Source organism: Triticum aestivum, chromosome 6B, assembly GCF_018294505.1.
Source record: "Triticum aestivum cultivar Chinese Spring chromosome 6B, IWGSC CS RefSeq v2.1, whole genome shotgun sequence".
In the NCBI taxonomy this organism is placed as follows: domain Eukaryota; kingdom Viridiplantae; phylum Streptophyta; class Magnoliopsida; order Poales; family Poaceae; genus Triticum; species Triticum aestivum.
The window spans coordinates 214,062,952-214,078,234 of NC_057810.1; the positions used below are offsets into that span (position 1 = coordinate 214,062,952).

The following is a 15,283-nucleotide window of genomic DNA, read 5'->3' on the forward strand; positions in this document are numbered from 1 at the left end:
GGCCATAACTCGGGAAATATCGAATATGGTAATAAATTTAAATTACCACCAGGTATGGTAAGGCTATCGATCCAGGTATGGCACGCCCTCACCTGATCACCTATCACAATCTCCAGCCCCACGCACGCACCAAAGAACCCACCCGGCACCAAACGCAGCTCCTCTCGATCCCCTCGAGTAAACGCCGCCACCGTCGTGCGATCTTCCTGACACAGACGCCGTCTCCGCCTCCTTCCCACCTACGGCGTCCCCCACGTCCATGGTGACGGCGCTCGCGTCCTACAATAACCCTCCGCCTCATATAGGTTGGTCGTTGATGGAGTGGGATGTGCCGCTGCGGTTTGGGGAGGCGCAATCACGATCTGGTTGGGATCTCAGTGTGGACTCGTTCTCTACGATGAAGGATGGCGCTGCCTCCCTGGCAAATGGGATCGGAGGAAGGGGCTCTACGTCGTGAATGTCGGTGAGGCAGTGGCCGAAGGCGAGCCCGACGGTGAGCACGGGTGTTCGTCCCATGAAATAGGCAGCCACGGAGGGCGGATCTGAGGCCACCCCAATCGCCGGTGGCCCTTCCCCCATCGTTCATCGCCTCCATTCTCTCTCTCCTCTAAATCTTTGTCGCCCCTGCCTGATTCTGGTCGACGCCATCCGGCTCTCACATCGACCACCACCAGCACGGCTGCGGACGAGGCGCAACCGCAGACGCCGCCGCCGCCATCCTCATCCATCTCCTCCACCATCCTTCCCAGCCGTCGTCGGGGGCACCCACCATCTGCGCTCTATCCCACCCGCTCCCTCCTATCCCCTCCCCCTGCCTGCCAGCCCCGTGATCCATCGCACAGATGGCAGGTACTACAGCGACCTCCTCCCCAGCGGATCCGGCCTCCTCCGATGGAGATCCATCCTGGGCACCGCCTTATTCTCATGCATGCACGTCTATATCAACGTCTCATTCCACCTCACCTGAGCCTTTACCTTCCCACCTCTGCTTCAGATCCACATCACTTTGCAAGGTATGTGCTTGATTGTTCTGAACTGGATTGATGGATTATGCAAGGTACTTTGGGTGTCGTCATTGACGGCAATTGTCACGCCATGCTACCATCGGAGGGGTCCCTCATCGATGATTAGGGTCTTCCGAACTGCACGAGCTCCATTGAGAAGGATGTTTTTAATTCTGGTTTTGCCTACATGCTTTCTTTGCCTATATCTACTTAGCTAATGTCTTCTTATAGATAGTAGCTGCTGAAGTGGTGATCAAAGTTGTTCACTATAAGGAAACAACCATGATAACAAAAGTGTATATTCCCTGACCTTTGACCTGAAGTACTTTTTCATTAGAAACTTGCAACAGCCAGGCATTGAAATTAGCAACAGCTTCGTATGTACTGAGCTAATTTGCAGCAACACGTACTGAACTAAGTTAGGTTATACTCATCGTTCCAACATGCTTAGTGATAACCACCTAGCAAGCTAATCAAACATGAAAAAATTGAAGTGCTACTGCTAATCGTACTATTCTGAATGTGAAAATCTATTTAATTGGCTCTTCTCTAATTGTACACTTGCATAAATCTCAGATCTTGCAAATTACAGTATAACCATAAAAGTCATGCTTTGACTCCTATAGGGCCTTTTGCACTTTAATATGACTAATAATTTGCCTTAATATCACAGATTGTATTACTACCTTTCTAAGTGAATGACATTCAAGAAGGTCATTAAATAAAACCAAGAAATCCTTCTGGTATTGAAGTGTAGGAAAGTTGAGACTATAAAACCAAAAGGTTATATTTACGTTTATTAGAGAAGGTACTTTACTTTTTACAGGAAAACACAAAATGTTGCGATGTAGAGTCTAGGTGGTGGGCCTCCTTGATCCACTTGGTGGATGAGGGTGACTCCGGTCCTGGCACCCATAGTGCCAGTGATCCAAAAACCATAGGGCCTGGATATAGCTCTAGCAGACGTATGCGGCTTGCGCATCGAGCTTGGTCGTCTCGAGCATGGAGATAGGCGAGTTGTAGACCAAGAGCTGGTACAGAGATAGGCGAGTTGTAGACAAGAGCTGGTGGGCAGCAAGAAACGCATGCACACCAAAGAACAAATCTGAGTCACATGCCTACTTCTATTGGTTTCTACAAAGAGCGGCTAGCTTAGATCTTAGACCAGTCGGTCACTGTCGAGGTCGCCAAGGTGATCTTACAGCACCACCATGGGGATTTCTCATGATTTTATGTAGGCAAGCCGCAAGCGGTGGTGGTGATTGGCTGGATGGTGTCGCTGCCTTGGGAAGAGACGAAGTGATGATAAAAGTAAGCAGGATCCGATGATTCTTCCATGGGGATAGCCAAAGTCAAGATGTCGACTACAGACTCATCGCAGACTTGCAGTGAACCTGGATGCGGCGAGCCTGATTTGTGGATCGATGGCGGGTCTTGACTTTGTTAGGCCGGGATTGGATGGTTGCGGAGGGTGGTGTGCTTGGTTGGGTTCCCATGGAAGAATGTGGCCTCCTCGTGGATCTGGTCATGCCCATCCTAGAGAACATTGTGTCCCTAGCTCCCTCGAGGAGCAAGGACAGTGCAAGCGGCAGCAGGGGGTAGGGTAGATGTGGGGAGGGATGTCGGCGGCTGCTCGAGGTCATCATGATGAAACCCTTGACGTCCCATCTTTATCAATGGAAGTGGAAGAGCACGAAGTCGAGATTGGATAGGAGTTTGAGTTCTTTTTGGCACCGATCGGTTCCCCACTTTACAGATGTATTTTTTTGCGTGCGAGCAAACAGTGGGTTGATTCTAAAAGGGATAGGCATTTTTCAACGGAAGTGCATGACGGACCAAAAATATGACCTCATTTTATTCGTTTGATAGATATCGTATTATTCGTTGTTGTTCGTTCGGTGAAATTTCCTAATATTTGATTGTTGTATTTCTAATTAGAGCACCCCATAATCACCCAATATGAGAGGATGATAAATGAAAGATACTGATTATAAATTTTGAAGAGCCCGTGGCAACGCACGGGCGTTATACTAGTAGTGATGGGTTATGGAGAGACGTGGTCCAACTGATAATATGACAGGTGGACTGTTTGGATGAGAACTCCTATTTACTGCATTATGTGACAAAGAGAGAAGCAACGCATAGGGAAGCCCATGTAGGCGGGCTAGTTAGCAGGCAGCGAGCGCAAGACCCTGTAGCACGGTTTTAGTTACCGTAGAGCAGTTTTGGGTACTCTAATTCGTTTTTTACTATAGCGAGTGGTTCAAAAAGAATCAAATAAATTTTTAAAAAGAGTGAACATTTTTTTAGTTTTATTTTTTTAAACGCAAACATTTTTTGAAATCTCAAAAAAATCTAAAAATCAAACAAATTTTAAAATTTTGAATGGCAGTTGGAAATTATTCACAATTTTCAAAATTACAAACATTTTTATAAAATTTGTGAGGATTTGTAAAAACATGAACACTTTTTGAAAATCAGAAACCAATATTGAAATGGATTTTTTTTAAAAGTCAAACATTTATGAAATTCTAAAGATTTTTGTAAACAAGATTTTTTGAACTAAACACAGGAGAAGAAAAGAAAAAATAAACAAGAAAACCGTCAGAAAAATCAATAGAAAAAAAAAAGAAAACCCATAGATCCATACCGGAATCTTGTAGATAGTTTTTTTTTATCGTAAATAACTTTATTCCTCAAATTATCGCCAACTTGGGGAAGAATAAAGTCAGGGATATCTGGATCCCAAAATTCCGACGGGCTCAAACTAAATGAATGTTTAGCTAGGCAATCAACTACCTGATTGGTCTCTCTACTACAAAAAACATAACTAACACTTGCAAATTCCATCGCCATATGGGTGCATTCAGTTTTTTTTTTGAGTGGTATGGGTGCATTCAGTTATGATGGACACATCAAGCCCAAGTATGCTTCAGGTTTTTTCAGTGCTTCCAACGCAGCCATACTATCAAATTCGACGACAACTTTCGTGCAACTAATATTAGCTGCTAAAATCAGTCCATGTCGGATGGCCTTCAATTCAGCTGATACAACGCTGGAGATATGAGGTAGTATAATCTTGTGGAAAGTTCCTAGAACTATGAAACCAAAGTAAGAATCCTTCAAAAACAGAAAATTGTGTAGGCAGTAAATGGGCCAGCCCAGTGTGTCGCTCGCATAGCTGCGTCTGTGCGAATAGCCGACAATTCACCGCAACGAGCGGGGAATAGGAAAATCATGTCCGAACTCCCCTGGAGCTGCCCCATTTAAAGATGGTCTATGTGATTTCAGGTTGTCCGGGATTGGTGTTTTTTGTTTTTTGAACCGGTCTGGGATTGGTGTTGGAAGCGTGAAACTGTCCGCGAACATTCGAGCAATTTTTTTTGATGATCCGCCAAGATGCCTTAAGAAAATATAAGGACTGTGATATTTGTCAACTGTGTGACAGATTGTAAAAATACCAACCGATCCTGCCAGCGAGGCCCAGCTCGCTCGATCCGTCTAAGGAGGCCCGAGTGCGTTCGATTCAAAATTTTCTCTCGTCCTCGTTGCCCTTGCACGTTCTCTCGGCCAGTATTTTTTTCCACCGTTTTTTTCGCGTTCCCAATTTTTTCTCTCTCGTCCCATTAGCCTCCCACTTCCCCATGTTTTTCCCAGTTAGTTTTTTCTTACCTTTTTTTCCAGAAACAAAAGTAGGGTAAAAAATTGAGGGAAAAGGATGCTGATTAGGTTCGTACTCAAGCCCTCCTTGTTTGATGCCGCCGGGCTTACACAAAGCCCAATAACCAACTAGCCAACACATAGTTTCTGTTCACATTCTAAAGAATTATACTACTTCACCGCTGGTGCATATTATTATCATGACATTTACACAGTAGTTGTTCAAGGGTTTGCTTCCAACAAATTTTTTTCTATGTTAAAAAGTTACCACATGTAAATTATCAGGTCTCCGGTGCATATATTATCATGTCATCTACACAAGAATAACCGATGAATATTTTCCACATTTTTTCCCCAGGGTCAAATGTTACCACGTGTTTTGTACCTAAGTTATCATGTGTGTGATGCGTATATTACCATACTATTGACACAGAAGTTATTGGGGGTATTTCAACAACTTTTATTCCTTAGTCAAAGTTACCATGGTGCGTATATTACCATCTCAGGCTCTCGGTCCTTACTTACAAAAACTACATAAAACAATACCCAATCACAACATAGTGCATGCCTAGATGGTTGTCTCAGTTAGCCCACAACCCGTGAGTGCGGGGTTTGACTCCTGTTTTGCTCGTTTTTTGTCGTATTTATGGATTCGTGAGGGCGAGCCGTCGAAATTAGCAACGGGGATTGTTGTATGTACGATCGTCAATCAGCCAACAGCCAGTGCGTTTGGTCATTTTGCAAAAACCATTTGGTGTGCCCATACATTATTCGTTTCACATAAGTTACCGGTGGTATAGTTTTCAATATATTTTTCTGCCTTGTCAAAGTTACCGCGGTGTTTGTACGTAAGTTATCGAGTATGTGATTCATATATTACTGTGCTATTTTCACATAAGTTATCGAGGGTATACTTTTCAATGACTTTGTCCCCTCTTTGGTGAAAGTTATCGCGGCGTTTGTACATAAATTATCGGGTATGCGGTTCACATATTACCGTGTTATTTTCACATAAGTTACCGGGGTATGTTCTTCAACAACTTTCTCCCCTTAGTGAAAAGTTACCGCGTGGTAAATTATCTGGTATGTGATACATATATTACCATGACCGAGGGGGTATGTTTTTCAAAAAATTGCCCCCTTAGTTAAAGTTACCATGGTGTTTGTACAGAAGTTATCGGGTATATGGTTCATATATTACCGTGCTATTTTCACATAATATATCGATGATATATTTTCAATAACTTTTGTTTCTGGTGCAAAAGTTGCCATGATGTTTGTATGGTGCTTATTACCATGTTATTTAAACAGAATTATCGGGGGTATGTTTGAACAGCCCCCCTCCCCCGGTAAATCTTACCGCAATGTTTGTATGTAAATTATCGGATATGCGTTTTGTATATCACCTTGTTATTTTCACATAAAGTTATCGGGGTATCTTTTTGAGAAACTTAATATGTGTGTTTGTAGGTAAGTCATCAGGTCCGCGGTGCTTAAAATACCATGTTGTTTACACAAAATTTATCGAAGTATGTTTCAAAAACTTTTTTCTCTAGATCAAACAACCTTTTTTCTGGGTCAAAATTAATACCTTGGTGGTATCGAAGTTGTCAGGATCAAAGTAGAAAACATCGTCGAAAGACAGTTTACTGCGAGAGAGATGTGTATCTGACAAAAACATCATTCTTTTTGTAGCTTTTTTTCTTTTAATTTACCAAAAAATGGAAGAAAAGTGCATAGAAGCTAGTAGAATGCATCGGCTACTAGCATGAAATAGCAGCAGCACTCGCTGCTAGCTAGTAACTAGCCTAATTAGCAGACAACAGCTAGCCTAGCTAGCCTAACCTAGCTAGTAAACAGCAGCAGATCGCATATGGAACAATGGCAGAAACAACAAATAGCAGCAAGCGCATGGAGCACCCTAAAAAAAAAGCCAAGCGCATGGAGCCCATGCACGGGAGGAGCTGCACATGGAGCAGCAGCAGAAAAGTCCACGCGCGTCTTGTGCGGAAGGGGAAGGAGCAGCGCGCAGCCCACGCGCGGGCGTTTGCGGAAAAAAAGCGTTGATCGCTTGATGCAAATCGTACGGCGCTGGATGCGGTAGGTAGTTTTGCAGAAAATCTTCCGTGTGTCAGATACATATTTCGAAAATATAATACACATTATATTCTACTCCCCTCCGTTCCGATTTACTCGTCGTGGTTTTAGTTTAAATTTGAACTAAAAACCACGACGAGTAAATCGAAACGGAGGGAGTACTCCTCCTCCGTAGTATACTCGTATGACCAAGGGAGTACTCCTAATCGAAACGGATAGCTCCCACGGAACCCACCGTATGTAGCCGTCGCAGTGCCCTGAATTGAAGGCGACAACGGGAGAACGTCTCTGTCCCGCGTGTTCCTCGAGGGAAAGAAAACATCTCCATCGCAGCACGATCATGATGGGCTCGCGGACGCAGAAAAAATCTGCTACGTACATCCGAGAGGATCACATCACATCGGCTAATTCTAATTTATTTTCGGATTGGACTTGATCGATCGAAGATGGTATGGTCCCCATGCATCGACCAAGGCTATTCCCCTGCCGCTGAACTGATGAACAGATGTACGCGTTCCCTTGTTTGCTGAGACATGTTGGTTGGTTGTTTTTGTTGTAATCCAAAGGCAAAGGCGGATGCAGTACTATACTCCTACTCCCTCCGTCCGGAAAAACTTGTCATCAAAATGGACAAAAAGGGGTGTATCTAGAACTAAAATACATCTAGATACATCCCCTTTTATTCATTTTGATGACAAATATTTCCGGACGGAGGGAGTACAAGCTAGCAGGAGTATACAGGATCCCAGATCAAATCAGAGCGGACACTGAAGCTTGTCTCCTTGAAGCTTCCCTGGCCTGTCAACATTGGACGGAAATGGCGTAATAGGTCTAGCGAAGTCCCAGACACACGAGCAGATGGCTGAAAGCGATGGCATATCATCAACCAGCGATCCAAATGCAAGGGCGACCCGATTTTTCAAAAAAACACGGGCCAAAGAACCAAATTGGATTTCTGAAAGAATCAGTCGCTCTGAACAAAAAATACAGCAGACATGCATGCGTATAGGCCTAACGCAATCGCCGGCTGCTTCCGGCGAGTGATAGAGCGAGTTCATGCTTTGCGTGCAAGGGGCAACTTTGTGTACGCCGCTAGGATTGATTTGCACCACACTTGACGCCGAAGCCTGCAACGCTGACGCTTTCGTGACAGCAAAGACGCATTCTTGCATGCAAGGAGATAATCCAAACGTACGCGCGATCGAGTCAAACCATATCACAAGGAGATCAACGCCAGTTTAACGCCCCCGGATTTGCCGGCTTACCTACCCACCAAACCGGCACTATCCGGAACATTTTCAGAAACGCCCCTAAAATCCTCGCGCGATCTCTCACCCGCCCCTCAGGTCTCGCACTATTACACCCAGCGCCTTTCCCGGCTCGCTCGGTCGGTCTCCCCTTTCACATTTTCCCTTCCCGTTCATTCCCCTCCGAATTATTGCCTCGCCTCGCCTCGCCACCCCCGTCTCTGACGGCCATGGCCCACCTCCAGCTCACGGCGGTCGCCGGCGGCCGCGACGACGACATGGAGGAGGTGGCGCTGCTGGGGTCCTACGGCGAGGCGGAGGGGCCGAGCTCGCGGAAGGGGGAGGAGGAGGAGGAGGAGGCGGGCATGCGGCGGGCCCAGGTGCGGGTCACGGGCATGACGTGCTCCGCCTGCACGGGCGCCGTCGAGGCCGCCCTCTCCGCCCGCCGCGGCGTGCGCAGCGCAGCCGTGTCGCTGCTGCAGAACCGCGCCCACGTCGTGTTCGACCCCGCGCTCGCCAAGGTTTGGTTCCGTGTGATCCCTGCCCCTCCCGCTCCCTCCCTCGCCTCCGCGCGCGCTGGAGATTTGGCCCGGGATCGCGCACCTGCGGTGAATTCCAGTGCGGTGGCTTCGAGTTTGTAGGATTATATACCGCTCTTGTTGGTAATCAGCAGCGGAATTGGTCAGCTCGAGGCGGGAAACTTAGCTGCGTTTTGTCGGTTATGGTGGTTAGGATGCGGAATGAACACTCGCAACTCGTGCTGTAGCTGCTTCATTTTAGCTCGCCTGTCCTTGTTCTAGTCGTGTGGGTTGAGTTTGTGGGACGCTCTGCGTTGCTTTGTCGGGAATCAAGTCTGGCGTGCTTGATAATCATGTGGATTGTAACCACGTTTACGAAAGAATATTGGGAGATTTTCGTAGCACCAATTGTAAAGGTGCAGTCCTAGTACTGGATCATAACGATTTTCATAGTAATTTAACTGGTTCCCGAACAGGACCATGAAGCACCTGTACTGTAACTTGCAATTGCAAACAACCTCTAAAAAAAAGTTAGGTCTGTTACAAAGATCTCAACTCTCCACGACGTTGCCAACCTGTAACCTTTCTTATTTAAACTACTCCCTCTGACCCATAATATAAGAACGTTTTTGACACTAATGTAGTGATAAAAACGCTCTTATATTACGGGACGGAGGGAGTAACTTCCTTTTACATAAAGTTTCTGAAATGGGCCTGACAGTGTTTGTTGTATTCAGGAGGAAGACATTGTAGAAGCAATAGAAGATGCTGGGTTTGAAGCAGAAATCCTCCCAGACTCTGCTGTTTCTCAGCCAAAGTCACAGAAGGCTTTGTCAGGCCAATTTAGGATAGGGGGGATGACTTGTGCTGCCTGTGTGAACTCAGTTGAAGGGATCTTAAAGAAGTTGCCAGGTGTAAACAGAGCAGTTGTTGCATTAGCGACCTCATTAGGGGAAGTTGAGTACGATCCAACTGCTATTAGCAAAGATGATATTGTTCAGGCTATCGAGGATGCTGGTTTTGAAGCTGCACTGGTACAAAGTAGTGAGCAAGATAAGGCTTTATTAGGTTTGATAGGATTGCATACAGAGAGAGATGTAAATTTATTGTATGATATCCTGAGAAAAACAGAAGGCCTGCGTCAGTTTGATGTAAATTCTGTACGGGCAGAAGTTGAAATAACATTCGATCCAGAAGTCGTTGGTTTGAGATCGGTTGTGGATATTATTGAGATGGAAAGCAGTGGCAGACTGAAAGCCCATGTACAGAATCCATATGTACGGTCTTCTTCAAATGACGCGCAAGAGGCTTCCAAAATGCTTCACCTCCTTCGCTCCAGCTTATTCCTAAGTGTAAGTTTTTATCCCTGATATCCTATTTGTTTATGGTTTTCGTTGCATCTCTAGTTCAGTCTACATTTCCCCTGGCAGCTATACCCTTATCCTAGTTGTGACCGTAAATAAATAGCAAGCCCGTCTGATGTGTCAGCTTGATTTGATATAATTGTCACCTTGATTTGATATAATTGTCACTATTGCATACAGTTACTACTATAAAGAGAGAATATAAAGTAAAGTTATCATGAATTGTTGTTGTTTTACTTGCATACTGACTTTCTTTACTGGTTTCCTTGCACCAGATTCCAGTGTTTTTTATGCGCATGGTATGCCCTCACATATCTTTCATTAACTCAATCCTACTCATGCACTGCGGACCATTTCGTATAGGAGATTTGCTCAAATGGATGCTGGTGAGCGTAGTACAGTTTGTTGTTGGCAAACGTTTCTACATAGCAGCTTATAGGGCCCTTAGACATGGTTCTACAAATATGGATGTATTGGTTGTTCTTGGCACAACTGCGACGTATGTATACTCAGTTTGCGCGCTTCTTTATGGGGCATTCACTGGATTTCATCCTCCGATGTATTTTGAGACAAGTGCAATGATAATTACGTTTGTGCTATTGGGGAAGTATCTTGAGGTGCTTGCTAAAGGAAGGACATCAGATGCAATTAAGAAGCTTGTAGAGCTGGTTCCTGCTACAGCTATCTTGCTTCTGAAATACAAAGGTATCTGATTCGTACTTTATGGTACCTTAGCATGCATATACCTAAAATGACTAGCAGTTCAGAAAGCTCATGTCTAAGTGAGATTTACATACAGTCGCCTTCTTTTTATGTTTTTTGTTGGATATTACTCCGTTCCATATTAGTTGTCCCTCAAACGGATGTATCTAGCACTGAAATACGTCTAGATACATCCGTTTTAGCGACAAGTAATATGGAATTGAGGGAGTAGTTCTTAACTGATTGCTTAGGATTGCAGCCTTGCATCCATACTCTTGCATTTTGATTGTAGTTGCACACATCAACTCATAGCACTGTACCTGAATCCAGATGGAAAATATGCTGGAGAGAAGGAAATTGATGCATTGTTGATCCAACCTGGTGATGTCTTAAAAGTGCTTCCTGGTTCAAAGATTCCCGCTGATGGTATTGTCACTTGGGGTACAAGCCATGTTGATGAAAGTATGGTAACTGGTGAATCTGCGTCTATCTGCAAGGAAGTATCTAGTTCAGTAATTGGAGGCACCATGAACCTAAATGGCATCCTTCATATACAAGCGGCGAAAGTAGGATCGGGGACAGTTTTGAGCCAGATAATATCTCTTGTTGAGACTGCCCAGATGTCTAAAGCACCTATTCAGAAGTTCGCTGATTATGTAAGTGCATTTGTCTATTTATGATGTTTCTGAGTTATGAAAATTATCTCTGTTATAATCTTAAATTTGTAAAACATTTTGCTGGTCAATTTCATTACAATTCTGAACTTATGTAGTACAGTACTAGTTAAATGCCATTGACGTAAGCGCTAAGGTTGTATTTTCATTTCCTTATACAAAGTATATTACTCATGTCAGATTTCACATATCAACTGTTTATACCTGGTTGTTTTTTTATCAAGTCATGAATTATTGAAAAGCAGTTTATTTTCTTATTATTACAAAATCCTCTATAAACTAATATAAGTTGTTTTAGATCACTAACGTCTTATATTAGTTCAGAGAGGTAGTACATGAAGAAACCAGTGCACTTGAGGATTTACACATATTTTTTAACATGCAGTGGCATTTTGTTTCCTATAATAACCATTACGCTTTGTGAATGTTGATGCTATCTATGTTCTTTTCAGGTGGCCGGCATTTTTGTTCCTATTGTCATCACATTGTCCTTACTGACATTCTGTACATGGTAAGTTTCACGGTTCATGCATCTGTCTGAGGTTGGGTTTGGGGGCGTCAGGCTACTTGTGTCTAAAATTTTCATGCATTATTGACCTTTGTAGGTTTGTATGTGGGACGCTGGGGGCATATCCAAATTCATGGGTTTCAGAAACTAGCAATTGCTTTGTTTTCTCCCTCATGTTCTCCATCTCTGTTGTGGTAATTGCCTGTCCATGTGCTCTTGGTCTGGCGACACCAACTGCTGTTATGGTAGCGACTGGAGTTGGTGCCAATCATGGAGTACTTGTAAAGGGTGGAGATGCACTGGAGAGGGCTCAGAATGTTAACTATATTATATTTGATAAAACTGGGACACTGACACAAGGAAAGGCCACTGTAACAACGACGAAAGTGTTCTCAGGAATGGATGTTGGTGACTTCCTCACATTGGTAGCATCTGCGGAGGTGAGGCAACAGAAAATTCCCAGGGATTTTGCTTATTCGTAGTAGAGTGTAAACATGGTAATCTTACTTTGTTCTTTTCTGTTGATTTAGGCAAGCAGTGAGCATCCACTTGCAAAAGCTATCTTGGATTATGCATTTCATTTCCATTTCTTTGGCAAACTCTCCTCATCAAAAGATGACGTTAAGAAAAGAAAAGAAGATGCATTCTCTCAATGGCTCTTGGAAGTTGCTGATTTTTCTGCCTTGCCTGGCAAAGGAGTTCAATGTTTGATCAATGGGAAGATGATTCTGGTGAGCTATGTGATATATCTATTCTGGATTATCTCTCTTAATTGCTCAAGGAAGAGCTACTATGCCTGAGTAATCTAATATTTTGAGTTAAATGTTTATGTAGGTGGGCAACCGTGCTTTGATATCTGAAAATGGGGTTAACATTCCTGAAGAGGCTGAAAGTTTCTTGGTAGACATGGAATTGAGCGCAAAGACAGGCATTCTTGTAGCATATGATGGCGACTTCATTGGATTAATGGGGGTAACCGATCCCTTGAAAAGGGAGGCTGCTGTAGTTATACAAGGCCTAAAAAAGATGGGCATTTATCCAGTTATGGTGACAGGGGACAATTGGAGGACTGCACTGGCGGTTGCAAAGGAGGTCGGTCAGAATTCTCATGTAGTAGTGCAGCCATCTGTATTTGATTTTTTTTTCTGCACAATATTATTATCAATAAATATGAGTTCAACTTTGCTGCCTAATTGATTTCATGTGTACAACTTCATTAGTTAATTTGCTTATATGAGTTGCCTCCTGCGGAAGCTTAAGTTATTGAAACTATTGCCCCTCTGCAGATTGGAATTGAAGATGTGAGAGCAGAGGTTATGCCTGCCGGAAAAGCCGACGTAATCCGCTCTTTCCAGAAGGATGGGAGCGTGGTTGCAATGGTTGGAGATGGGATCAATGATTCCCCTGCCCTAGCAGCACCGACGTCGGAATGGCCATCGGTGCAGGGACTGACATCGCCATCGAGGCAGCAGACTATGTGCTGGTGCGGAATAACCTTGAAGACGTCATCACGGCGATTGACCTCTCAAGGAAGACGTTCAGTCGAATCCGGTGGAACTACTTCTTTGCCATGGCGTATAACATCGTTGCCATCCCTGTGGCTGCCGGCGCACTCTTCCCCTTCACCGGCCTGCAGATGCCGCCGTGGCTGGCTGGCGCTTGCATGGCCTTCTCGTCTGTCAGTGTAGTATGTTCCTCGCTGCTGCTGAGGAGATATAGAAAACCAAGGCTTACCACCGTCTTGCAGATAACTGTAGAGTGATTCCAAGTTGGAACCTAACGCGCCTGTTTTTGTGTGACATTTCTACTTGAAAGAAATGGATATGGCATCTGTTTGTAACTCACTGATGATACAGTATTTGAAACCTGTGCTTGTAAATAGCATATATATACACAGATGCAGATTGTTGTAATGCAAGATTTCCAGCTGTTCACAGGATGTTAATTGACTAGTGGAACATATGAACTGCGAGCCTCTTTTACTTGAGAAGTTGTGAAGAATTAAGCGCTGAGAACTGTACGTTTCCAGTCCTAAGCGTGTTGCCAACTTGCCATAGGTATCTTGCCGTATATTAGTAAAGTTATATCATCAATAGTAAAGTTCGATAAAGGCTGAAAATTGCTTTTGGAGCTCGGCCTCCATGAAAATAATAATCAAAATTCAACAAAATTCATATTTTTACATTTCAAAAAAATCTGAATAAAATACAGACATACATGGAGGCATCACACATGTGTGTGTGAATTTCTAGGACGAAATACGTTGAAATAAGGGCCGTGCAAAAAAAGTCAAATCTGTGGGTTTTCAACACATGATATTATTCATCCCAAAAGTCCATGAGTTTGTTCTTTTTGCACATATCGCATCTAAGGTATTTCATTCTAAAATTTTACACACATACACATCACGTCCTTGTATATTTGTACAATTTTTTTTTTCAGATTTTCTTGAAACCGAAAAGTATTTTTTCAACAAATTCGGCCTCCATGGAGGCCGAGCTCCAAAATGATGTTCTTGATAAGGCTAATGTATACAACTTTTCCGCCCCTATCTCTTGGTGGCTAGGGCAAACCCTTCCCTCCAGAATTCGCCAACGAGCCCATGAATTTGCCTTTTTTTTCTCCGCCTGTCGCTCCGGCGGCCGGTGGCAGGAAAGGGAATCCCAGTGCCCCCGATTAGTAGTTTAGCCGTCCAGGTTATTGTTTTTTAGTTCTTACAGGTGCGGTGCTTGGACGAAGGTAACATTTATTCTTCAAGTTTGTCTTTTGGACTCCGATCTTTCTTGGGTTCATTCGCCTGTACGTAGTTGATGGAGCCCCAGCGTAAATTCATGTCATCTCATTGGGGTGTTGAGGTTAGGGTTTCTCGTCGTGACGAGATTTGGTGTCAGGTGATTCACATCTATTTAAGGGTTCAGCATTAACAACTACGGCTCCAGGGCGTTGGTCCTTAGGGGCACATGCACAAAGACTTCCCGTCATCGATAAGGTCAAGCCAGCTCTAGTAGGGGAGCTTCGCCGGCGGTGAGTCGGCAGTTCATTTTGGCGGCGATAGTGGTTGTTCAATGGTATGAATCTCGATGTAATTTTTATTTTTGTTGAGGTTCTTCGTACTTCTGATAAATTTTAATAATAGATTCAATATTTCTCTCAGAATTTTTTAGTAAAGTTTGATACACCCCTAGAGGGACTGATACCAGATGGTTTCATCCGCCTCTCCTACATTGTTGGGATGTGTGGAAGATGGACCTGTTGTGTGTGGTCAACCAAATCCAATCTCTGTGTGCCGAGTATCTCCTAAGTGCATCTCCAACAGCTGCCCTGTTTTAGGGTAGCACGGCTTTTTGTGCTTTTGAAGGGCAAAAAAACGTCTCCAACAAGTGCCTATTTTTTTCCAAAAATAAAAAAGTGGTCAATTTTTCTTTTGGGCAGCCCAAAAACAGATATTTGCGGCACGAAGGAAACCAAATCGGCCGCGCACAAGTGTCCAAATGCCGCCTCTGTGAAAT

The 15,283-nt window shown here is 44.0% G+C and overlaps 1 pseudogene across 1 annotated transcript; it reads left to right on the forward strand.

Annotated features, from left to right (window-relative positions):
• The first annotated feature begins 8,145 nt into the window (after nt 1-8,145).
• Nucleotides 8,146-13,687, forward strand: LOC123136636 (cation-transporting ATPase HMA5-like; annotated as a pseudogene). Its single transcript, XR_006467161.1, has 9 exons — nt 8,146-8,529; nt 9,264-9,878; nt 10,166-10,595; nt 10,923-11,248; nt 11,719-11,777; nt 11,872-12,214; nt 12,305-12,505; nt 12,609-12,866; nt 13,061-13,687. The product of XR_006467161.1 is annotated as a cation-transporting ATPase HMA5-like (transcript).
• The last annotated feature ends 1,596 nt before the right edge of the window (nt 13,688-15,283 follow it).